This window comes from Patiria miniata, unplaced genomic scaffold (genome assembly GCF_015706575.1).
Source record: "Patiria miniata isolate m_02_andy unplaced genomic scaffold, ASM1570657v1 HiC_scaffold_3, whole genome shotgun sequence".
Lineage (NCBI taxonomy): Eukaryota > Metazoa > Echinodermata > Asteroidea > Valvatida > Asterinidae > Patiria > Patiria miniata.
Window position 1 is genome coordinate 45,176,848 of NW_024037069.1, and position 15,509 is coordinate 45,192,356.

A 15,509-nucleotide genomic window follows, 5' to 3' on the forward strand; every position below is an offset into this window, starting at 1 on the left:
TCTTGCTTTGTGATGCTCAGTGGTCTTGTGTCTGAAAGGCGTGGCCGTCCATGGAAAGTGCTAAATTTGTCATGGAAAATCATGGAAAGTCATGGGTTTTCATTTCAGGATTTCTGTTGGAACCCTCTTAGGCCAACATTAAAATAACAGTGCTTGGCTGGTATGGATATGACCACACAGTTCCCCAACAGTTCTGAAACGGAGACCATTCTGAGTTGTTATTGCATTTCCCCTCCCTGTTCTAATGTCGGTGATGAGTAATTCTCACGTACATTTCTTCAAATAGAAAAAAACCTTAGTGGGTAGGTTGTTAGCAAGTCTAATATGTGACTTGTCAGCAAGCACATCTTGAGTCATGTGTGGTTTTGGAGAGTTATCAAATGTATCTACTGTCTAGCGTGCAACTTTTCCTCGGATAAACTGATTTCCTCTTTTTTATTATTTCCAATGTCTGCCATTAGAAATTAAAAAATACTGTACCAAGTCTTCTGAAGTCTTGAAATTTCCTATTTTTGGTAGCTTTGCAGTTTCATGACTGACTGTTCTTGAGCAGGGAACAAGACTGCAATTATCTCTCAAATTTTTAAAGTCTGAAAAGTTACGCGGTGAGGGCAAACATCACAGCTTGTGTGTTGTCTTAATCTGTCTCGAACAGTTATGGTATACTGGAGAGTTTTCAAATAGTCTACATGCAGATCCCCTTGGTTTGACAAATTTTGCTTTTAAGGGGTAGACTAGACTTCTTTTGAACACTTTTATGAATATACTTTTCCACTTGAAATGAAGTCGGTCTTGACAATTACCCAGTCTGCCTATTGCACAACTTTGAAGAAAGTCCAGTCTTCATAATTCACAGCTTTGAAATGAAACCACAAAAAATGGAACCAAAAACCTTCATTTATAATGACTGTAACCTGTTTCGCACTGGATGACATGTATACACGGAAAGGTTTTGCGGTATTTTGAACGGATGACGGATAAACAGGCAACGAGCGAGGCCGAAAATATCTGTCAGCGACCCGCTCGCAGCAACCGAGGCCAGAAATATGAGTGTGCTGCCCGAGGGTGATGGCTTCAACCCGCCTGGCTTGAAATGGAGTGAAATATAATCCCGCGCCTCGTTACGTTCTAATCAAAATAATCACAGCGTGGACTGGTTAAGAATTGGCATGTAAAGAAATGTTAGACAATCTTTGTTTTACTCTGTTTGCATTCGGTTTTTTTTACTAGCTCTTTAACTTCTACCATCAAATTTCACAAAAAGTCATATATCTGAAAATTGTCCCCTGACAAACTTCCCAAAGCCACGTAGGATACATGCACATGGCCCCATATACTATCGCACAGCATTGCTCACAGATAAACAACTTATTATTTGGCTTTAAACTCTAAATCTATCTTGGGAGTTTGGGAATCTTTGGTGTCCTTTTAACTCCCAGCCCCAAGGAACAAAAAAATTTCCAGCCAGTGAGAAACACCCTCGATTCTATTTGTGATATCATCCTAAATGTGACAAACACATTTAGTACTAGATACATGTATGCCTTGCTTGTTTCTAGTTTGAACCGGCACAAGCCGCAGCTGCGTGGAGCCTGTCATTAAAAGAATCACCAGCAAATTAATGTTTCCGGCATTCTCGGTAGATGTAGACTCGCTGGAGGGTTAATGGCCATCATAATGCCCAACACTTGAAGAAAAACATCTGCCTAATTGCATTATTGTCAAGTTTTCTAAGAATATGAAAAAAATAAACTAAAATAATGGTACCTTCACTTCCTGTCATTGAGACAGGAATGGCCAATCGGGATTGAAGTGCCTACATGTACCATCGTTCACACTTTTTTTATGACTTCCTAGAAAGACACTGATTTTTTTAAAGTTTTTTATTTATTTACTTTTTTGGGGGGGGGGGATTTTTTTCTGACTTCTGATGTAAAGCTTTCATATACATGTACCGGTAGTATGCTAATTTTGTCTGATTTGGCCATTTGTACAATTTGTTCATTTTCTTAATGGATGTGATTAGGGCCATTGACTTGTCGACTTTTTTCAAGTTGTATGAATTGCCTTGTGTAAAATGTTTTTTGGAAATTGCAATGGAAAAAAAAATTCAGTAAACCACAAAGAGAAACTGACAAGGGGTGCATGATAATATATACTTTTTTTCAAGTTGAACAAAGAACTTGACTGGAGCGGGGTTTGAACCTGCAACTTCTGGATTGCCGTTCCGGTGCTCTACCAACTGAGCTATCCAACCCTACGTTGGGGGTTCCACGGTTCCTTGTCAGAATTATAAAACAAAAACAACAACAAGTAGATAAGGCCCAAAAAAAGAATAGTTCTGCTTCCGGTTACCCGACCGACCCTATTTTTAGGCTGCGACCCTAAAAATTTTATCGGCAATTCCAAAAAAAAAAAAAAAAAAAAAAGATTGAATAAATAAAAATAAAAACCTTATGTCTTGTCTGTCTTCACAAAATACCTCTCAACAACCCTTTTGCATCAAAAAATGCTTGTATTTATTGTTTTCTTACTTACATTCGCTATTTTTTCAAAAGAAACCTCCGTTATTTTTACAAATTCGCTGCGCGATTCAACTACTTCGCAATTCGATGTCTATAATCACGTGCGTAATAAGCGCAATGCCGCGACGACTGGTTCTCGCCGCGCCGCGCAGGGGCCAATTATGAAAATGCGGTAACTAGTCTGTGCATGGCTATGCGATCGTTAGCGCTAGCATGGCTATGCAGGCGCAGGCACGTGCTCTGTCAACTGGTCGGACTCGACATCGTAAAAATGCTGAGAAAGACATCGTAAAAATGCCAAGAAAACACCGATGGAGAAAGAACATTTTTGCAAGTTAATTCACAGATTTGATCTAGCTTGTCTGTGTATGTATTTTCCGTGTTCAAGAGTTCATTTTGAGATCGCACTACTCGTATTTGGAGTGATACAATGCAGCGTGTTTCCTGAAATGTTCGACCCGTTGGCCGCAGGCCACACATGTACAAATGTACATGTACAGTGCTGTGCATCACACACTTCGGAGTTTTGGCCAGCTCCCCTTCTTGACTAGCGTTGTGCCTATGGTGCGAACGACCTGAATTTCCCCCAAAAAAATTTACGAATTATCGAACTTAAATATATTGACAATAATTAAGGTAGGTTTTATTCACTTTTTGTGGCCATTTTGTGTATAGCTTTTGTAGTGCAATGGAAATAGTTCAGGCTAAAACTTCGCATATAATTGAATACCCCATTCAATCTGCATAAAAAAAATTGGCAAAAAAAAAAAATACCCGACCGACCGACCCTATTTTTGAAAGGCATGTAATCGGAAGCAGAACTATTCTTTTTTTGGCCTAATTCTAAAAGCAAGCCTGCCTTCCGGTAATGCATATATTGGCCAGAAACGCGTAGTTTGTTTTTCAATCCAGGAGTTAAAAAAAAAAGCATGCCCAATATGTCATGATCATTTCGCCTTGGCTGCTCCCTTTGAAAAAACAACAAACACAGTATGGGTTTCCATGACGCTGCTCTAGCCTCAGCCAATCAGCATCCAGGATTCCAGTTCAACGGCCGTTGACATTTACACGAACCACTCATCTGTATTTCTATATATTTTTAGACCCATTCTTTTCCAAGAATTTTGTCTGCGTGTCTGGTTTTGTAAGCTAGAAATAAAACGTCGCATCCTGTAAGACTTTGGCTGCTACATGTAACTCACCAGATCATCGCAGAAATGTCGTTTTTAAAATGCATTCAAACAGTTTGGAAACACACTTGTGTCAATACGTGTAAACTGCTGTATGTACATTGTACATGCATGAAAAGACTAGCAGTGAATAGCCATTCTGAATCAATTCAGGTGATTCGCAATGCAGGGCGCCACCAAGAGTTTGCCACGGAGGGTTCATTTTTCCCAGTGCATTGTGGGAGATGGTCGACAAATTTGCAGCACTGGACATTTGAAATTGTTCGTTTTTCGGGTCAGCATTTTTGTTAGCGTATGATTGGAGTATCTGTTTGCCCTTTTCTTTGTTTTTTTATCGCTATGGTGTTTTTGGAAGGCGGCAGAACGCTATGCCCAAATCTATAACAAATTAGCTCAGGTTGTCTACTGACACTCATTCAAATGGGCCATGTTTTGACGACCGTAAACTTGAAAAATGGACCCTCAGTGTCAAACTCTTGGTGGCGCCCTGCATTGTGAATCGCCCGAATTTGAATAGAACTTAGACTAGACTTGCCTAGTCTTGTTTTAATGTCTCAAATCAACAAGCTCCGGATTGCTTGCTATTGAATCTGTGATTCAGCAAGATCAATGATTAGAAAAGTATAGGTCTCTCTCAAATGATGTCGGCTTTTTGAGCTTGAACTTGAATAACGCGCATCGGCTGCGTCGTATTTCGAATTAACAACATGTATACTGTTTACTTGATAATCTTTTGCATCCCTCTGAAAACATGAAAGATATTTTGTTTGGTTTGGTTTCACAGTCTCTTGTTCAAAATCCCAAGAATTCTGCTTCTCACACACCACACAATCACACACAGCTTAATGTCGTCTACAGAAAAACAATAAACACAATCAGTGTGGGAATATTGGCTCATCACGGATGCATTACAAAATCAAGTCAAGTCAACTTTTACTTTTCCAAACTTCTTTGTCAGTTGTGAAACTTGCAATTCCTGATTGCAAAATAATTTCATAAAGTGAAATTCAACTGAGTTGCAGATAGTAAAAGAAGATTTCAGAAATCAAAACCAAAATGATTACACATCGTATCTTCTATTTTTAATAAAATCTTCCTCGTTATTGGCCGAACGACTTCAAACTAGATTTATGGTCTGAGTTTATTCTCTTGGTTTCGAGCCAAGTTTTCAATATCTCGAGGGTACAGATATGTGGTTAAAACCACAACATATGCTCTTCCAATAAAACTGTTTCCTCAAAAAGTTCAGTAAACTATTTTTTTTTATTACAAAGAATAAATTTGCAAACAAAATAATATTTAAGGTTTTGGCATCATTCCATCTAACAAGATGCTTTCTGGGACAACAATGGGTCGGCCGACCATTGTTGGAAAAAAAACAACTTTTTTTTTCCCCTTCAAATACTGCCCCCAATTTACCAAATTTGGTTGGTCAACATTTATGTTGCGATCAGTTATACATCCGTGAAGGGGTGCAAGCCAGCTAGTCTGGTTTCTTGACTCATGGAGGAATATTTTTATTCCTCCATTCTTGACCTGACAATGCCCGGATATAGATAAATTGCTCTGTTTCACCTGAAATAGAGTCAGGTAACCAGACTACAAGAACAGAATTTGTTCTTGGAATTTCCAGCATCTATGAACACAAAACTTTAAGCAGGTCAGTGCTATGTGCTATAAAATACTTATCACAAAATCCATCCATTTCTGAAAATTATAGCAAAAGCAAATGTATTTTACCTTTAACTCATACTGTCACTCGTGAGGGAGTACAGTACGTGTGCAGCTAGCTCAATAAACCGATAAATTAAGGCCCGCCCACTTGGCACGTGTCAACGACACGTGCGTCTCTGCAATGCCACACTGCATGTACCAGCCGTGTGCGTCATGTGGACGTGCACACATGATAGACATCAATAGCTTTGATTGGTCCAAACATCGTGAGTAGGGGTTCAGTGGATCTGTTTAATTCCATTTCTTTACCCAGGGTAGGGGAACAACTGCCAATTTAATGAAATCACCGCAAGAACCAATGTCTACATGCAATCCTTCCTACCAAGAAGTGTCAGAAAATGGAACAAATTACCCCAAGATGTCATCAATGCCCCAAACCACAATCGATTCAAATCCTTGGTTTAGTTGAATATGCCACTCTCCAAGCCTCTTAGTTAGACTTCCTCGAGGAGTTCTGAAAAGGATAACCACCAAGTACCAAGTACCAAGTGTGCCCAAACACTTAAAAACTAGTTTCCATTGTGGCCCTGCATACATTACAAATTAAACAGTGTTAAGTAAAGCTAAAGTCATAAGGAAAAGTTTATTGGTGAAACATACAACAGACATTATTTTTTACAAATACAAGTATCTCGGAAATGATAACGAAATAATTATATTCATTTTAAACATTCAGCCTAGCGGCATGATTTACTGATCAGTCTATTGTTCCCCAATGTCGATGCCTTGGTCTGAAATCTTGTCATTTACATGTTTCGTTTTGCGTTTTCTTAGTAGTTTTAGTAATGGTTAAGACTTGTTTTTCTTATATGCGCCAGTCAACAGATGCAATTAAACTTGAGATGTGTGTAATGTTTAAAATTCAAAGCAGTGCTTACACGCTTTGTGATACAATTTATCCTAATTTCTCAGTATTACAGCTTTTCTTTGCCATTTACCAGACTAACAAGACCCAAGGGATGGTTTGCGATAAATTGTCACTCGATAAATCTAAAACCTTTTTAAAACGAAACTGCAAGCTCCAGACCAGATCAAAGTCTTGTCTTTAAGCCGCCCCTGAGGATGTAAGAGATGAGCTCGTGCTGGTTTCCGAATAATCGCCGCCAAATTGAATCACCCCCAGGCTTGTCTGAATCGTGTGCAAATTATTGATGGGAACGATTTCCAAGTATCAAACTCACCGCTTTGAGCACAGAAGAAAAGAGAGATCCGAGGAATCAATGAATACAAAATTACATTCCCATCTCCCAGCTCCTCAAAGAGTGTGATTGGCTCTCTACAATTGCCAGCAGCCTCCAGCTAATAACTAGAGTAAACCAGTTTCCACAGAAGCTTCAGGGCAGTGGACGATTTCCAGTGCAGATTCTGAGTATCATATTTATTTATTTTTTATTTACAAAGAAAAGAGCGACAGAGAGAGACGTTAGGGGCCAACGATATTTACCCAAAGGCCAAATGAAAGCGTGATTGAGCCTTTCACTGGAATGGTTTAATGTCATTGCCTCCGGGCTCATGATCACGATCAGCTCGTTGATGTTTTGTATATTTCGATTCTCACTGCTGTCTTTTATTTTCGAGGAAAAATAGCCTCGGCGTGAATTAAAAGCTTACGGTCAGGGAATTGTAATGGATTTGCAGTGACACCTGGCGTAGATGAAATCTCATTCTTGAGACCCAACAGGGGATTCTGTCTTTGTGTTGTTTCAGTTTGACTTGACAAACATGTATCACTTGACATCAAGGTTACCCCCCCCCCCCCCCCCCCCCCCAATGATGCCCAGGAAACAGGTGAATTAGCATTCGTCCATATGGGAAAAAATGGATGAAATTCAAAGCATTGTCATTAAACGGTATATTTAAAGTCCCACTGAAAAAGTCCTCCTTGCCAGGAGTGTAGTGTGCATCATTCTTTCTTATTTCTGATGTCATCACACAACAGCTTGGGTACATTTATGATTTTTTTTTTCTGTTCGCCCTGTCCATGTTTGGTTTCTCATCATTCATTTTTGTGTCCCTGTTACCTTGGTATGATACTTTCTAATTTACCATTATCATTAGGAATGCTGTCGAAAAAAATATATTTGTTGAGTAGGTAGCTTGCCAGTCATAATTATAAAATCATAGATGTTAAATGTGACAGGGACAGCTGGAAAAAGTGGACCCAAATTTATAGAACGACCAAAGTGGAAACATTAAAAGCCTGCACTTTGATTCTCTCCATCTGGAAAACAAAATAAAATATCAGTAATTGCGGGCGGCTCCGTCCAAAACCGAAAGAAACCATTTACAGCTCGATTCCAGGAATAGAACGTAACTGACACGCCAATTGTAAATGCGGTTACCCTTCAGAAACTGAAAAAGGCCCCATATTTGGTGTGTGGCTTGGTTGAGTTGAGTGTGTGGTCTGGAAGTAAGAGGAACACTTGAACCACATAAGATTGATTTCTGTGAATAAAAACCACTATTCACTATTTTTGGTCACAAAAATGGTTGTGATGTTTTACTTTACTAAATACTACATGATGTATCAACCGCATCCATTGTTTAGTACAGAGTGGATTGTTTAATTGAATTATTAATTACATACAGAGCTTACTAACATTTGGTGTCATTAGCGGATCGGACTTTACTTTTAATTTCAGTGTTGATTTCAGTATTATTTGTAACTGTTAAATGGATAGCTTTCATTTTTTACATACTGACCAAACAAAAGGTGCAGGCATTTTGAGTTCCGGAAGTATTCATGCGTGACGCAAAATCCTTTCTCTTGATGGCATGGGCGTCGCGAGGGGGGGGGCAAGGGGGGGCACTTGCCCCCCCCCTGGAAAAGCAAAAAAAAAAAGAAAAAAAAAAAGGAAGGGAAAAAAAAAAAAAAAAAAAAAAAAAAAGAGGCGCGAAGACAAAGTGGTGTTAATTTAATGAGTTGGGGGGGGGGCAAAATGTCCCTGCCCCCCTCTAAAACTGATAAATCGAGAATGTGTTGAGAAATACAAGCATTTTTTGGCAAAAAAAATTTTGCCCCCCTCTAGAAAAAATCCTGGCAACGCCCATGCTTGATGGGAATGGAGTATTACCTCAAGATAAACGGAGTTTCCGAGTCATCCAAGTTTGAGTTAACGAGAGTTGACTGTATATTAATTAAATATATCTTTCAAATTTAAAAAGAACACCGACAGATTTAGGCCACCAATTAAGGGATAAATGAATTAATACATGTGGCTGGTATTTTTTCTGTTTTATTTATTCATCGTCATGTTTTGTTATGCCATTTATTCTTGTCCTAAATAAAAGCCGTCCAAAAACACCTGATGTACATGTATTACTATTAATGATCGTCAGGCTGATGAAAGATATGTGCTACATGTCATGTACATGTATGATCACACACCAAAATCATGAAAAATGTGTCACTCGGTCACACACTCTGAATAAAATTCATTACTTCTGCAGTCAGACACAAGAAGATAGAAGACAGTCATTTTATTTGTAGGTTATTTCATCACTTCTCCTTCCTTTCAAGGATCCAGCAAGACCATTTTACACCCCCCCCCCCTTCTCAAGGCTTGCAAGAGGAAGTGGCCCTGCTGCTTCAGCACTGACATCCCTGGATTTCAGAGAAACTCGCCTGCTGATGGTGCAAGTTGCCTTGGGCGGAGCAGTGATCAGCTGAATTACTGGCCACTGAAAAAAAAAATTCCGTTTAGCATAAGTGATGTCAGTCATAGATGATTGAGAGAATTTTTTTCTGTAATTTCTTGTCGAGAATTGGGACTCATTTGTCCTATAGATACATTTAATTCATAATGATCTAGGTTTGCTAACATTATTTTGCATATTTACCTGCATTTCAGTCAAAAAAAGTGGCATGAAAATGGTTTGGTTAAGAACTAGTTCACATAGGCCCCAATGACAGAACATGGATAAAAAAAAATCTCATCTTGATGGAAAAAGACTTGTGTGGACAAATTAAGACAGGAGAATTGGCCTGAACAGATAAGGACAAATTCAGTATATTTCACACTTTTTGGAAATGTAGGAGAAACATGTGTTTAAACTGGAGAAAAACATTTAACCGCCAGATAGTTTTGACAGATTAGCAAACGAACCGTTATTATTTTTGTGTCTGGCCTTGTATTCATGATTCAGAACTGTTAGATATTTTTCATTCATTTTAACTCAACAAAAGTGCATGACTTCAGGGGATGTCTCGATGAGATAGGGATGCCCTACCTGTTCAGATATTTAAGTGTTAGGCTTACCCATCAGCAGAAATTTGTATTGCCGTGGTATAATGTACGGAGCTGTGAAAAACAATTCTCGTTATCAACAAAATTAGTGAGAGTTGTGTTGATGATTTGTAAATTTCATATCAGATTTTTGCTTCAATTCAGTACCATAGTTTAATTTTTCAAGCTTTTTATTTTTGTTTTCTATCTGAAAATCAAGTCCTTTTAAATATGTTAGCCAAATAAAAACCCATTATTTAAGAACCTCATTCGTTTTTAGTGAAGTTCAGTGTTGTCAAGGATAAGAATGCTGAATGCATAATATTAATAGACAGAATTTTAGGAGCACAATCAATATTTTGGAAGCTCAATTTCTGATCAATAATAAAAAATTGCATCATTTTTGGACATGAATATGACAGCTCATTCATTTTCAGATCTTAGAAGAGTTCCATAATCAAAAGCCAAGATTCCCAGAAACGCGATCAATCTTTATCTCCGTACAAATTGACAAAGTGACACGGCATCTTCCAATAAATGTTGAGATCTCGTGAGAGCATCCTAATTCATGTCGACAACGCAGATCACGTTACATTCGTAAAGAAATCTCACTCAAGCCGAAGCACGCGGGCTCGTTAGGCCATAATTCATACCCTGGGACGTGCTCACCGCTCTCCCGACTAATGTCATACATAAAGACGGTCATTTTTTTTCGCTCAGGTGGCGTGACGAGAGAATATAGCGACAGTTCCGGGAAACTCTATCATGTATTTATGAGGGTACCGTGCTTTAAAGCCAAAATGCACTTATATCTGTAATTATGATGTAAGTGCAGGTCGTTGTGCAAGCTGTTCCAGGAATTGTTCCCATGGCAACTTAACTCATTATTTGTACAAGACTGACATCTAGGATTAATTACAGACAGTGCGTTGTCATGGCTTAATTTGTCAGTGCTTAGCATTCTGGGAAAAATATGGCATGACATACTGCAAATTGGACTTGTTCATCAGTAAATAATTGACAGACGTTTCCTTATTTTTCTGACTAGCACATTTGGTTCCAATTATAGTGAAGTCATGTGATGTCTTCTCCAAAATGAGATGTTCATACGATTATTGAACAAATCCGTTTTGAAAAAAACAATCTTCAGTGCACACCATTTTGAATGCCAGCTAGATGTTAAGTGTTATGATTGAAGTCTTTTATGTCTTCAGTGTCATCATGTGCAGCCATGTTGCTACAATTGACCTTTCAACTGTTTGTTTGTTCCTGTCTCTATTTCAATCAAAACAATCATCTGTGAATGACTTTGTGGGGGGGGGGGGGGAGGGGGTCCCTCGATTCTTACAGATCAGGACCAGAAAGCTTCACTTTCCTTTTCTGTAAGCTTAGGAAACTCCAACTATAATGCTCATTGGAAATGTCAATTTAAATGAGCTTTCCAGCTGGGATTCCCGACTTCTCAGTATTTTCCTGAAAGATTGTTTCTCTTATATTTCAAACTTTGATCTGAACAAAACCAGACCAGTTAATCTTAATTTTTGGTTGCCACATATTTGTCATCTGATATATACCATGCCTTCCAAACAACTACACAGAATTAAAAATGATTTAAAACAATTTTAAAAAAGCAAAAAAAAAAGGAAAGCCTGCCAAATAAAACTGTGTGATTTGGTATTGACCTGCATTTGACTCTCATTAGTGAAAGGCCTGTTGTGTAACAGCAATGGCGTAATTATCCAATCAGGAACTCAGTAATTTTGTTGCGGTCGCGGCGCACTTTCCAGGAGCACACCTCAAGCTCAGGGCAATATCCACCTGTTTTTAAGAGTGACTCGGTTGAACAGCTGGGTCACACATTATCAATCATGTTATTGCCCAAGTGCATTCACAAGATAATGAATCCCACAGTTTTCCCCGAAATTTGGAAATACCTGGCTTGTGAGGATTAGTAATCTCTAAATTGAACTTCCTCAGCTTGAAAAATGTTCGTGAACTTTCCTATCTGCACCAGATATGAGCACAAGATATGAGTACAGTTCTTGTGAAATGACAGGGGTGAGCATGGGCGTCGCCAGGATTTTTTTCTTAAGGGGGCAAAGCACTCACCAGAAGTGAAGGGAGAAATCAGCGGCCTGGAAAAGACGAGAGGGGCGCTCGACATCACTCAACGCTTTGTTGAAAACCGTCCATGTTGTTAAATTAACAGTAATAGGATTCCGCCCTCGTCTTCTTGTTTCATTTTCATTTTCCTTTTTTCTTCTCCTTTTTGTTGTTGTTGTTACTTTGCTGGGGGGGGGGGAGGCCTCGCTGCACTCATGGGGGTGAGAAATCATGATCATTAAAACCAGCAACTTTTGTGAGTTCTCCTTAAATATATACAAGGAGCATGATTTTATAATCAATCTGTCCAAATTCCCCTTATAGCATTTAATTTCATTATTTTAGATCTTACCAATCAGTATCTTTACCAATCCATGTACGACTAGAGTCAAATAACACACAAATATTTCGTCCCCATTTTGACAAAGTGATGAATCCGTCCAAAACAGATATTTTAACCAATTTGAGATTTTTGAATACGTTACATTTTGTGATGTCAGGCGTAATTACCAATTTCAAGACACAAAATTTCATTGTTCGTTAATTACGCTCATTTACGCAAAGTGGCAAATGTGCGACATCTTAGTTTTTCATTTTGTATCGTTGCTTTTACATGTCTGCTATTAGATTTGCGTAGTCTCTCAAATTTGCATTTTTACGAAGTGACAAATCTGCTTTCTAAAATGTATTCAATTTATATACGTGCATGACATCTGTGTACAAACACAATGCTATGTGCATGTATGTGTGACCAATGTGCGTGCTCTAATTTTCCGTTTCGACGAAGTGACGAATCTATGTAGTAATTAATATCTCCTAATTAAACATGCTTTTATGAAAACAGAGAGGGTTTTGGCTATTTAACTTCAGGGCTGTCGCATCAATTATGTACTTCTAAGTTTGAGGGAGAAATGGAAACGAAAACAAGATTTGAAAAATCGACTAAATTCAAAAGCGATTTTCTCTCAAATCTGTTTTGCAGCTCTTTGTGCAGATTCGTCACTTTGTCAAAACGGTGACGATTTGTAAATCGGTCATTCTGTAAATGTAGGGTCCATTTTTCTCCCTGGCCCTAGCTGTTTGACATGTATGATTTTATAGTTCTAGATAAGTGTATTCTTCCTCCAAGAGTGATTATGTGAAGCAAACGACCTACTCAACAAATTAAAAAAAATAGTTGAAGCTGTTATTTACAAAGTTCAGAATCACAGGGAGCCCAGGACAGGAAAACAACTGTCACACTTTGGACCCTAAATTTATAGAATAACCAAAATACATCTAGAAAGCGTGAGGTTCATTGAAATAGATTATGGATGTGACTTTTTTATCTTATGGGTTGGTTTTTTTTCGTTAATAGCATCCTATAACATTCCAAAATTTATTGAAATGTATGTTAATGCATTGAATTTGTTTTATCGCTTCATATAGAAAAGAAAAAAGTTGAATTAAAACAAGAAAATAAGAAAACTGACAAAGGTTGGAATTAACGAAAGACTTGAGGTAACAACAAAGAGTAAAACACAAAAGAAATCCAATGAACAAGGAATTATTTGTACCTGGAAAACTAGGTTTGGGTCAAATTTAGTGACAAACATGTCAGTAGTGATTACTTCTTTGGCAAGTTCTTGGAAAATAGAAATCCACACAATGAATAACCAGAGGTCAATATATACAGACTGTACACGAGCCTGTACAACAACTTAGTCAGCACTTGCACACAAAAGCTGTGTAAAGAGCTTTTCCATGGTTGAATTAACTCTTTGAAGTTCGATCATCTGTAAATTCCCTTTTCTAGGAGAGGAGGGGGAGTTGTAATCATTATCCCAGGGTCAGCTTATGCTGGGATTAACCCACATTTAAGGAGAAGTAATCAGGTTATCCTTCAGAGCTTCTTGGAATAGTTACAAAGTCTTGTGTGACCTATATGTGTTATCCTGGTATGTGCTGAATGAAAGGCAGTTGGAACATAGGTGATTACACAGATATATGCCTAACGATTTAATGAGAGAAACCTCACCCAAAGGAAGACAGGACAGATCCGCCTGAATTGGTATCTTTGGAAGAAAATCATTCAAGGTGGTTCAAAAAAGTGTGCCCACAGGCACACTTTTTTTTACTTGCACTACATGTAGCAATGGAATGCAGTTACAAGACCCAAAAATTGTGCATCCGTTTCCACTATTTCCTGACAATGTAGCGTATTCACGGAGCTGAAACTTCAATATTTTATGTACCCTACTTAGTTTGAGCACTAAAAAATAACAATGATCTAGTACCTTTAATTATAATTAGGCAGTGTTGAATGCTGGGTACGTGATGCAGCTTGTATTTAATGTCCCTCCACTCCAAGAAAATCAGTATGTTCTAATCGGAACACACCTGGGAACAATCTGGGAGCGTCATACATGTTTGTGCACATCATAGGAACATTTAGTTGCAAATTCAGGGAACAGATTCCTTCAAAGGGCATTACTTGTTTTCTATACACGTTTGAAATAGTCTGCATTCCCAATCCATGGGGCTTTCAGAAAAGAAACCATGACAGGTGGACATTTTTTAATGGGATTTTGGGAATTGAAAAATGTTGATCTGAATTATTCAGCGCAGTTCTAAGAAATGTTTGGGGTAAATAAGCTTTGTTGTTGTGTGCGTTCACAGTCCTCAATTACAATTTTTGAGGCAAAATAATAACAGTATACATTTCAAGCAAATGAGCTCTGAGTCAAAAGAATTAGAGCTCAAACAAACCAACCCTTTTACCAAAGAATATGAAAATAAAGTAGCTTTTCCTGGGAATGTTGATGCGGATTTACCTTCTCGGATTTAAATATAACCTGTCTTGACGTTATACAGCACAGCCTTCCAATTATTCCACAGACAAACAGAGGGTAGGTTTATCTCCAGCACCTATCGCTAGAGAAAATGCACAGGAGCTTGAATGCAACGCTGAAGTGCAGCAACCCTGGCAATTCCTGGAACGCTTTACTTCAGTATTGAATAGCAGGCCGAGTGTTGTTGAGCCTGTTTTATCCTACAGGGATCTGCTTGTGCCCGATGGGATGATTTCTTCTTTGCAATCAATATAAGAGCTGTGTTGTCTGGCTGGGGATGAAAAGACCGAATTAAGTTACTTCCCAGGAGTAATAGCCCCGTCTTTGAAGTCTGTAGGTTTTGGGTTACTCCTGGAGAGGGGAAGTGGGGGGGGGGGGGATGCACAGGGACCAGAGAATGAATTATTTCTACTTGAAGAAGGAGAGGATCAGTTGATATTCTTTTGGAATTGTGGAGTGCCTGTTCCATAATTACCGCTGGGAAAGCGATACCTGGATATTTGTAGCTGTGTACCGAGAAAATGTCTACTGGAGACGTCGGCTCAGACAGTATCAAGGGATATGTGCCTGTAACCAAAGAATGCATTGACATAGTTTTCATTAAGGCATTGGAATTTGAACTCCTGTCTTTTTTGTTCATATTTTATATTTTTGTTTGAGGAACTTGATAAGACTTTAGTCCCCAAAAAATTCTTGGAAAATGGCTGTAATCTGCTGCCACTTTTGGATATTTGAAATTGGTGCCAATCCCATGGTGATTTTGGCATTAACATGACATGAGTCGGAAATTCAAGAAATTGATGTCAGTGGAGATAAACATTAGTAAATCATGCATGGATTGAAGTTCTCATTTGACTGTTCCTTAGGAATAAGGAAATGGAAATTAACTTATTTAAAGTA

The 15,509-nt window shown here is 38.4% G+C and overlaps 1 protein-coding gene across 1 annotated transcript in view; it reads left to right on the plus strand.

Moving 5' to 3' along the window:
• The window catches only part of LOC119736930 (protein CLEC16A-like), a gene marked incomplete at its 5' end in the record, with an annotated part of 84,037 nt that overhangs the window by 40,465 nt on the left and 28,063 nt on the right, over positions 1-15,509 (plus strand).